The sequence below is a fragment of the Arachis ipaensis genome, chromosome B02 (assembly GCF_000816755.2).
Source record: "Arachis ipaensis cultivar K30076 chromosome B02, Araip1.1, whole genome shotgun sequence".
In the NCBI taxonomy this organism is placed as follows: domain Eukaryota; kingdom Viridiplantae; phylum Streptophyta; class Magnoliopsida; order Fabales; family Fabaceae; genus Arachis; species Arachis ipaensis.
This window is the reverse complement of record NC_029786.2, coordinates 89141814-89151580: the sequence shown is the minus strand read 5'-3', so window position 1 is coordinate 89151580 and position 9767 is coordinate 89141814. Positions and strand designations below refer to the sequence as shown.

The window sequence follows — 9767 nt, the reverse complement described above, 5'->3', positions numbered from 1 at the left end:
TTTATTTGGTTATTAGTTTTTTCGGTTCGGTTGTTGAGATTGGATCGGTTTTGAACACCTCTACTCTCAGCAAATCTCTTGATTGTTATTTTTTCTGTAAGGAATAAAAAATTATTGTAAAAACATGCACAAAAATACATTCAAGTACCAAATGTATCTCAATTTAGACAAAAAAAAAAAACAAAAGTAATTACTTATTGCTACACAAAAACTCAGTTCAAAATATGTAAATAGGTCAAATATGAACAAAAACACATGTAAATCACTTGAACATGCACAAAATGACACCAAAAACACTACAATAACATTTTATGGCCTTGTTACACCCAATCCAGGACAATAACACCAATTGCACTGCAATTCAGCCAAAATGCACCAAAAGTTTTTAATGATTACTACAAACGAACTCAATTCAAAAGAAGTGAATCACTCAAATATTTACAAAAAAAAAATTCAAAACCCTTAAATACATGCAAATAAATTTTGAATCAGAAAAGTGATTAATATAGGTTAAACGATACGAGAAGCACTAAAACAACTTTCTTAAACCGACCTAACACAGTTATCACAAAATAAACAGTATTATGAGAGCAGTAATATCTACTTTTTGGTGAAGATTTCGAACGTAGCTTCAAGATTTCTTTGAGTTTTCTAAAAGATTTTGATAGATTTTTTAGAGATTTTGAACGTCGTTTGAAGTTTGATCGTTTTAATTTTTATTAAGAGAGGCGAAGCGTTTTCATATTAACGTTCGTGTTACTGAATAGTTGCACGAGAGCATGTTTACACACTTTCTATTCTGAAGTTAATTTTTGTTAAATTTGGATCAACTTAGTTAAATTTTAGTTTCTAAAAAGATTTGTATGTGTAGCATAATTGTTATGCATAGTTAGGAGAAAGCAAAAACAAATCATTTTATGTGAAATTATTCAATTCTCAATGGTCACTAGCTAAGGTGATTAATTATTGATAGGGGATTAATCTCTTCGTCATTGCACAGTAGCCTAGCTAAGTGTGTCAAGTTATTAGTAAGATTCTTATTAATTATCTCTAACATATATCAATGGTAACCTCCCTATTTTATGGACCATGGTTGTGTCCAAAGTAATAATTATGGCAACCATTTATATCTTAGTTGCGACTATATATATATATATATATATATGGAAAAGTATGGGTAGTCACGGTATGTTTTATATAATGTGTACAATGAGGTTAAATTGAAATTAGAATTAAATTAGAGGTAATTAATTAATTTTGAGTAGTTTTCAATTTAAAATTTGAATCAAATTATGATTCTTGGCAATTAATTAATTTTGAGTAGTTTCCAATTTAAAATTTGAATCAAATCATGAATCCCGTCATTCATGGAATCAAATTAGGATTACCTTCTTCTCTCAATACGGTGTGAACTTCTTCTCTCACTCTCTCCTTGAAGCAAAAACCGGTACAGTGCTGCCATGGTTACCAGCCGCCGTTGGACATCGCACCGACACTCTTCCGACTGACGCCGTTGTCCGCACAGACCACCGTACGTAGGGAGGACGCGTATATTGTGTAAGTCGAGCTCGCGGCACCGCAGCAACCCGGACGTCCAGCGCCTCCGTCTCCGCTGATTTGTGCCTTCTTCCCATCGTCGGATGTTCACTTTCTCTGAGGTGTAAGTGAGATCCCTTTCCGATTTTTTTTTTTAATATTGGATTATTAGAAGTAAATTTTTTTTTTAATAATTCAAATTAAATTAAAAAAAATATTATTTTTAAAAAATATTGGTGATATTTTATCTTTTTATAATTAAAAATTATTTTTTACGAAATTTCACTAAAATGATCAAATATTCCTGTATTTTACGTTAAAATTACCCATATATAAAAAAATTAGCCTTCTAATACTATCATATACTTCCTACAATTTTTGTTGTTGTCTATTTTCTTCGATAATTGTTGTTACATTGCTATTTTATCTCAATACATTTGCAGGTGTAAGCAATTTGATGTTTCAATTTAGCAGAAAATATCCACTAGAAAATTATACTACCCATAAAGCCATATATAAATTATTATTTACTAAAATCACTACATATACTATTATTATATTATATTAAATTCATTAAATTTTATCGTCAGATTTTATTCGTTTCTCCGACCATAAATTTAATGGTACTTGGCATTTTTTTTGTTGTTGTGTGGCTTTATGGGTCACTTTTTTAAATTTACAATATTCAAAGACTTTATTTAAAAAAGGGCATTAGACTAATTGAACCAGGTTTTTATTGGAGGCCTGTAAAATTATGAACGTTTGTTTCTTTAGCTCTCTACTTCCATATATTATTTCATCATTTGTTGTTTTTATACCATTGCTATAATTTTTTTCATCTTATATTTGTTTTACTAATAAAAATATTCTGCATAAAAAGTAAATAATTGTTGTAGAGACATCATATATGAGTTATAAAAATGTTTAAATTCTGTTTATTTTTCGTAGCCTTGTATATTTATTTTTTTGGATAATGAAATGAACGCTTATTTTACAATTTTGATAGCGCTTAAATCTTTTTTATATTTTTATAAATTAAAAATAATTAATCACCAAAATATATTTACAAACTAAATGAATACAAGATAAAGGAAATGCCTAATAGTATAGCATTAGCATGATCACAGATTCGCTAGGGCCACATAGCCATGTAATTAATAACTTTAATTCTTGGTTGAAAACAAAACAAAAGCAGAATTGGGGAAGGAATGAATTGATGAATCCCCTTTAAAGTGAGTGAGGTGTGATTATTATTGATAGCACGTAAAGGAAGAAAAAGTGGTCGAGACATCTTTGGATTGGATTAATATTAATATTCCCTGTCAGACAATGATGATGTCTTTGCATCCCTCACTTAACACCCCCTATCATTGCGCCACAAATTTTTGAGGAGCTCTAGACAATCATCATATGGATATATGTTCACTATTCTTTCCAACTATTTATTAATTAGTATGTAACAATGTTGAGTTAATCAAATCAAACTAGCAGGTGCCTTAGTCTCTTAGTTAAAGTCTCAATTTGTAGTCATTAAAAAAAATTAAAAAAGAAAACTAGAAGTTTGTCGAATTAGGCTAGATTGTATCGAAAAATTTATTGTTTTTATGTAGAAAGTAAAGGAAATTAAACCAGTTTTAATTAACCTACATTAACTATTTTTTTATTGTATGATTATTTTTTAAGTGATGACCCTTAATTTTTTTAGAGGATTTAAGAGATAGAATTAGAATTATTGATATAAGATTTAAAATTTAAAATCTAAAATTTTGAATAAAAATTAAAAAAATTTAAAAATTAATTATTATTACACTACAAGAAAGTCGCCGAATATCATCAGATTTACCAGTTGAATTACTAAAAAATTTTCCCAGTAAACTATTTACTATTGGATTTATTAGCGGAGGACTAAATCATATGATAAAAATCTCGCCGGCAACTATTTATTGTCGGATTTTTTAGTCTACTGCTAACACTACAAAAAAAAAAAGATTAAAACGACATTAATTTTATGGCGGTTTTATAGAACTGTCATTTTTTTCGTTAATCGGTTTTTCTTGTGCCAGAATGTTTGTGATTTTTGTGGCGATTTTAGTTGATTGTTGCAGTTTAAAACCACCACTATCATTTTTTTTTTGTCTTTTTAACTCACATGATGTATTGTTGTATTTGACTATATGAGAGACCGAGAGTGATTAGTGTGGTTTCTTAATAAAAAGTGAATGACGAACCCTAATCCCTTGCTGCCGTTCATCTTCTGCCGTTGTCATTCATCTTATTGTGTATTTTTACTTTGATTGATCTTCTACGTTGTTGTTGTTGTTGTTGACGAGGGTGCCAGAGGTGGTGGAATTTTACCACACGTTAATGAGGAGACAACCATCGCAATTGTCTCGGCGCGAATGCAGCTCAAATGGAATCGTGGAGGCAGTGCTAGCTCCGACAAATGCACGCGACAAGTGCTCTTTGATTTTTTTATTCATTTTTTGCTAAATTTACAATTATGCCCCGTGATATTGTGAAAATCAACTAGTCATGTCAAGTTTTAATTTCGCAGTAAGGTGTTAGGGTTTTGATTCTTTGGTGCGGGAGTATGAGGCTGATGGATGAGGTTGAGAAGGATACTTAAAACACCTTAGCTCCTGGCATACTTTAAATATATGGATGGAATACACTGCATCCGTCTCAAAATAACTATCGGTGCAGTACTTTCTAATTCAAGTAGAACTAGAGAGAAGTTTCTGGTATTCATATTTAAATTATAAAAATGGCTTCTGTGCAGATGTGGGAAGATCTAATTCAAAAGGCAAAAGAAAAAGGAATAGATGTGATTAAAACCTATGTGTTCTAGAATATTTATGAGCCTTCCCCTAGAAATGTACCCCACCACTTTCTTATGAATTATTATCATGTTTTGTTTTTTCTTCTGTGTTTCTCTCTCACATTTGATCTTTGTTTATTGTGTTTTCTTCATGCTACTCATCTCAGTACAATTTTGAAAGGAGATATGATCTGGTGAGATTCATGAAGATAACACACAAAACTGGTCTTTACGCTCATCTTCGCATTGGTCCTTATGTCTATGTTCATGTTTTCAAAACTATTGAAGGTGTTTTATTACTTGAAGTTCAATATATTGAGAATTTTTTATTTTGTTGTTCCACTGAAGGAGATTTAGCTAATGCTGTTGTGTCCTTTATGGGTGAATCCATTATTGATGGCACTCTTCTTCTTGTTGCTTATTTTGTTTAACTATCTTATTGAAAATGTTATTATAGCTAATAGTAATAATGTTATTATTGTGACGAAGATGGCATCCAATCTGGACTCTTTCCAAAAGCTTCTTTTGAAGAAGGCCATTTTCGTCGACAATAATGGAACAAGAGCTTGATGCCGCCATCACCACAGCTGCCCACGCTCGCTCTGAGAAGCAACAGGCTAAAGCGGCATAGAGAGCTTCCGAATTGCATGCGCAAGAGGTCACCAAAGAGTTTGAGAACACCACAAGTATGTTCACCATGAATCTTTAGAACTCAAACTATAATCATAATTTGCAAATGCCTATTTTAATATAGAGTAACTTGTTTTTTTTCGTTGTCCTTCAATATGAATGAGCTATGCATGTTGATTTTGATTGAAGAAATTATTAAGTTGTTAATTTTCATTAGGAAGTAATTAACTCCACATTCAGTTACACACTGATGTAGTAGCCATGCCTTGAATTTTTGAAATTGTGTTGATGCCATTGTGCCTGGAAACTTCAACCTAGGGTTCCTAATTTTAAATCCTGTTTTGGTTGGGGAAAAGGGGTAGATTTTGGGATTTGCAGTTAGAAATTGAATGCAACTCTGCTTGTCTCTTATGAGCAAAGGTAACATTTGATTTTCATTGCAGAGGTGTTTGAGCTGTACATGGAAGATTTACGTGCAAAGCAAGAAGAAATTACAAAGCATGATAATGATATTAAACTCATAGAAGATATTATTCAAACGCTTGGAGGAAAAGAATCTATTTCTACGTCTATCTAAAAGCCAAGGTGCTTCGTACTCCTTTTTTCTTCTTTCTTTGTTCATTATTTTTGTTAAAATTCCCATGTAAATTGAATCATATTACTAGGTAAATTGTGAAGATTGTTTTTCCAACATCTTTATATTTTATCATTTCCATATGAATTTTCTGTTCTATGATCTTATTTCTTGGAAAGCAACAATTGGCTAAATAGATATATAATATATTAGGTAGAGCCATCATAATTCAATAATTCACGACTTTTATGATGGAGATTTGATGTATCTTTTGTAACACCCTCACTATCAGAATGACATGCTTCCGGCTGTGCTACTCTGATAGAAAGAAGTATTACGACGACTTCATATACTTAATAATAAAATAGCAGCCTTTGACTCAAAATCGTATCACTGTTCTTTTTTGAAAAAGCGGAAAAAGAATACTTTTTAGATAAAACAAAACAAGCATGTACAAGTACAAGACTTCTTATTCAAGTAACTTATACATATTATATACATACAAATTATACAATTTTTATCCCTCTTATATAATATAATATTGATGGCGATGGGTAAATAAATAAAAACTAAACAACATTATCGACTAATCGAAACACAATACAACCCTTCATGAGCTTTTTCATCCGTCTCCTGAAAAGATAAAGCTGTAGGGGGGTGAGAACCTAACCACACGGTCTCACCACAGAGTTTCAGAATTGTCATAATAAAATATTTAAAGAGAAATCTATTTTTTAAGCTCAGTGATTATTGTTCGTCCTTTGAATCTTTTAAAAACCAACAACTAGTTATCCAAAAACCCTTTTCGAAAATCAATTTTTAAATATCCAGAAATCCAAAACTTTTCTTTAAGCTCAGGTAGCAGCTAATAACAGTTTAACAATTAGGTAAACCAAAACAAATTCAAACCCAATCAAAGCATACAAATGCATATGATGCATGCCTGTCCTATGGCTAATGAGCTCATCTATCGGTTATACAGCCAACCCGACAAGTCCGGTTTGCTAAACCTTTGGACTGTCTTCCGACGCACATCCCCATGAGTCTATGCATAGCATTTTCTCATATATATATCAAATCGCTCAATGGGGTACCATTCCCGGGAATTTATACGTGTCCGGTCACCCTTACGTCGTAGGATCAACAGAGTATCGAGTCTTAACCTGGAACAAGTGGTGGCAAGCCACTGCATCAAGCCAGGAAAACTCGTGTCTCAGATAATTCAAATTCATAAGCCATATGAATAATTCATTCAACATTCACCAATATCTAAGTCATTCTCAATATCATCATCATTCGTCAATCCATATCTCATTTCCAAATTCATTTGAAGAAGTCATATTTCAAAATCAATCCCCATCATCCTTCTTTCCATTCCGTTCATCAACAATCCCAATTCAAAACATAATTCTTTCTTTTATAGATAAATCAATCTTAAAACATATAATGTTTAAAACTAAATTTTTTAAATAATTACTTCAAAGGAAACTCCCAATTTTATAAAATTTCGGCAGCATTTCCTCTAAAACTCGGACTCTGCCACCCTTTTCGGGTCCCATCCAAATCTTCCTCAAACCCTTTCTCAAGCATTTCCAAGTCTCAAATATTTCCAAAATTCAACCAGTTCTAATATCAAATTATTTTCAAATCCAACCATTTCCAGTAATAAATCTCTTTTCAAAATTAAACCGCTTCCAAAATTAATTCATTTTCATATCTCAAATTATTTTCAAAGCCGATTCATTTACATTATCAAATTAACTTCAAAACCAAGAAAAACCACTTTTCATAATAATCAATTAAATAACTTTTCAAACTAATTTCTTTTTAAAAAGTCACACACCACTCAGGCAATCAAGCAATCAGCCCAGCAAACAACCACGTTCATAAGACAATCATAATCACAAACATATATTTCTCACATTAATATCTATTTATAACAATTCTATAAGATAAAATAAATTTTAAGAAAACCCCTACCTCAACAAGTCAAAACACATAAACCTTTTTCCTCGGCCCGAAAACAACAACAACCGCGACCTCAGCTCCACTCACTTCCGCCACAACAGAAGTAACCTTAATCGCAACATGTGGCCCCGAAGACTAAATCCTAAAACATTAACGTCGCAAGAATCTTAACAACATACCACAAAACATCGACTAAAAGAGTTCGAAACTGAAACAAGGAATAGCTTACCGTACTAAAGAGGAACGACTAACCGAGTAGCCGCAACGACAACAACACTCTCTGTAACAACGGCTTAGAGCAAAGGCGGCAGCAGCGGGATGGTGGCTTCGACGGCGGTGCACAATAGAGAAACTCATGGAGACTGTATAACCTAACGCAGACAACCTCAGTAACAACTCACGGTAGAACCAACTTAACAGAAAAGAAGATCTGAGGCAAGATTAGAGCTTACCAAGCAGACCTAGGCTTCAGTGGTGGTTTCTAGTAGTGGCTTAGTCGAAGACGGCGATGGCAACGCCACACGCGCGTCCCCTCTCTCCTCGCGAACTCTCTCTCTCTCTCTCACTCACTCTCTCTCTCTCTCTCTCTCTCTCTCTCTCTCTCTCTCTCTCTCTCTCTCTCTCTCTCTCTCTCTCTCTCTCTCTCCTCGATTTCAATGGCAACGACGGCGGCTCCAAGGCGAACCAGCGGCAACGGCAACAGGCGAGACGCGCGTCTCCTCTCCCCGCGGCTGAGCAACCTCGCGCACGTTCTTCCTCTCTCTTCCCTCTGCTCTTCGCTCTCTCTCCCTCCTCTGTGCAACACGGCGGTGCGAAGGCAGCTGGACGTGGTGGCGGTGGCACAGCTGGCAGTGGTGGTCTCCTTTCTCCTTCCTCTTCGGATCGCAACTCCCCCTCTTCTCTCTTTCCCCTGCTCCCGTCTCCCCTTTATTTTCTTTCTTTCCTTCTCTGCTTTTGTTTCCTGAAGCAATTAGGTTTAGGTTTGGGGAAGGGGATGGCGATAGAGGGTTAGGATTAGGGTAGTTTAGGTAATTTTAATAAAATTAGGGGTATAAAGTATTAATTAAAAATCTAATTTAATCCTTTAAGTTTATTTTTAAGATATTATTTAATTTAAAATTAGAGATAATATAATTAATTTTCTTTGTCTGTAAAAATTGAAAGTATTTAATTTTTAAATCTAAATTATTTAATCCAAATCATATAAAATTCTTATTATTTTACAATTACTAAACTTTATAATTTAAATATAGAAAATATTTCAATAATTATAAAATTGAATAAGAATCTTAATTTATTTCAAACTCAATTAATCAAAACTTACTTTAATTATCTTTAATAAAGAAATTTCTGAAATTAAAGCTATAAATAAATAATTAAACTTGAAATTAATTTATAATAAAATTTTCAAAAATTATTGTACTTATATCTTTAGCTACATGTTATGTTTAGAATTAAAAATCATGTTATATTTGATACTTTATTTGTGTAGGAGTTATTACTTTTGATTTTCAATACTAAAATATTATATGTTATGTTTAATACTTTATTTATGACTTACATAATATTTTGTTTATAAGTTATGTTTTCTTGTTATTGTGAAATTTTAAACAAAATATTGTTTGTTTAACGTAGTAAAAACGACAGTTAAAACTGTCATTTTAAACGATAAAAAATGTCACTTTTGTCCAGTAAAAACGGCGACTTGTAACTGCCATTTTAAATAATTAAAATACCATTTTAACTCGATAAAAACGGCGGTTTTAAACTACCATTTTTAAACAATAAATACTGTCGTTTTCCATTTTAACTAACCAAAATCGTTTTATTTGAAAATAACGGCGGTTTGAACCGCCGTTTTAACCGACCAAAAAGTGCCATTTTATCTGGAAATAATGGCAGTTTGACCCGCCATTTTAACCAACAAAAAATGCCGTTTTATTTGAAAATAACGGCGGTTTAAATCGTCGTTTTAACATGTTAAAAAACTGCCGTTTTAACCATGGTAATTGTGGCGGTTTTAAAAAACCGCCGTAATAACTAAATGGCGCTTAGAATTACGGCGATTTTTCTTAGTCGCCATTCAAGATAATAATAGCAGTTCAAACCGCCGTAATAACCCTAAAAAACTGTCGTAATTAACAATTTTTTTTGTAGTGTAATTACCACTGGATTTAACTGTAGATATAAACTTTTAATTGGCAAAACTCTGGAAATTGTTACCGTAAAAAAATTTTTGAC

The 9767-nt window shown here is 32.5% G+C and overlaps 1 long non-coding RNA gene across 2 annotated transcripts; it reads left to right on the top strand.

Moving 5' to 3' along the window:
- On the top strand, nucleotides 4104-5677 carry LOC110267940. Of its 2 annotated transcripts, XR_002355927.1 has the most exons (3): nucleotides 4106-4642; nucleotides 4844-5040; nucleotides 5428-5677. It is a non-coding gene; the product is annotated as an uncharacterized LOC110267940 (long non-coding RNA). The 2 variants fall into 2 exon arrangements; XR_002355925.1 differs by having other exon boundaries at nucleotides 4104-5040.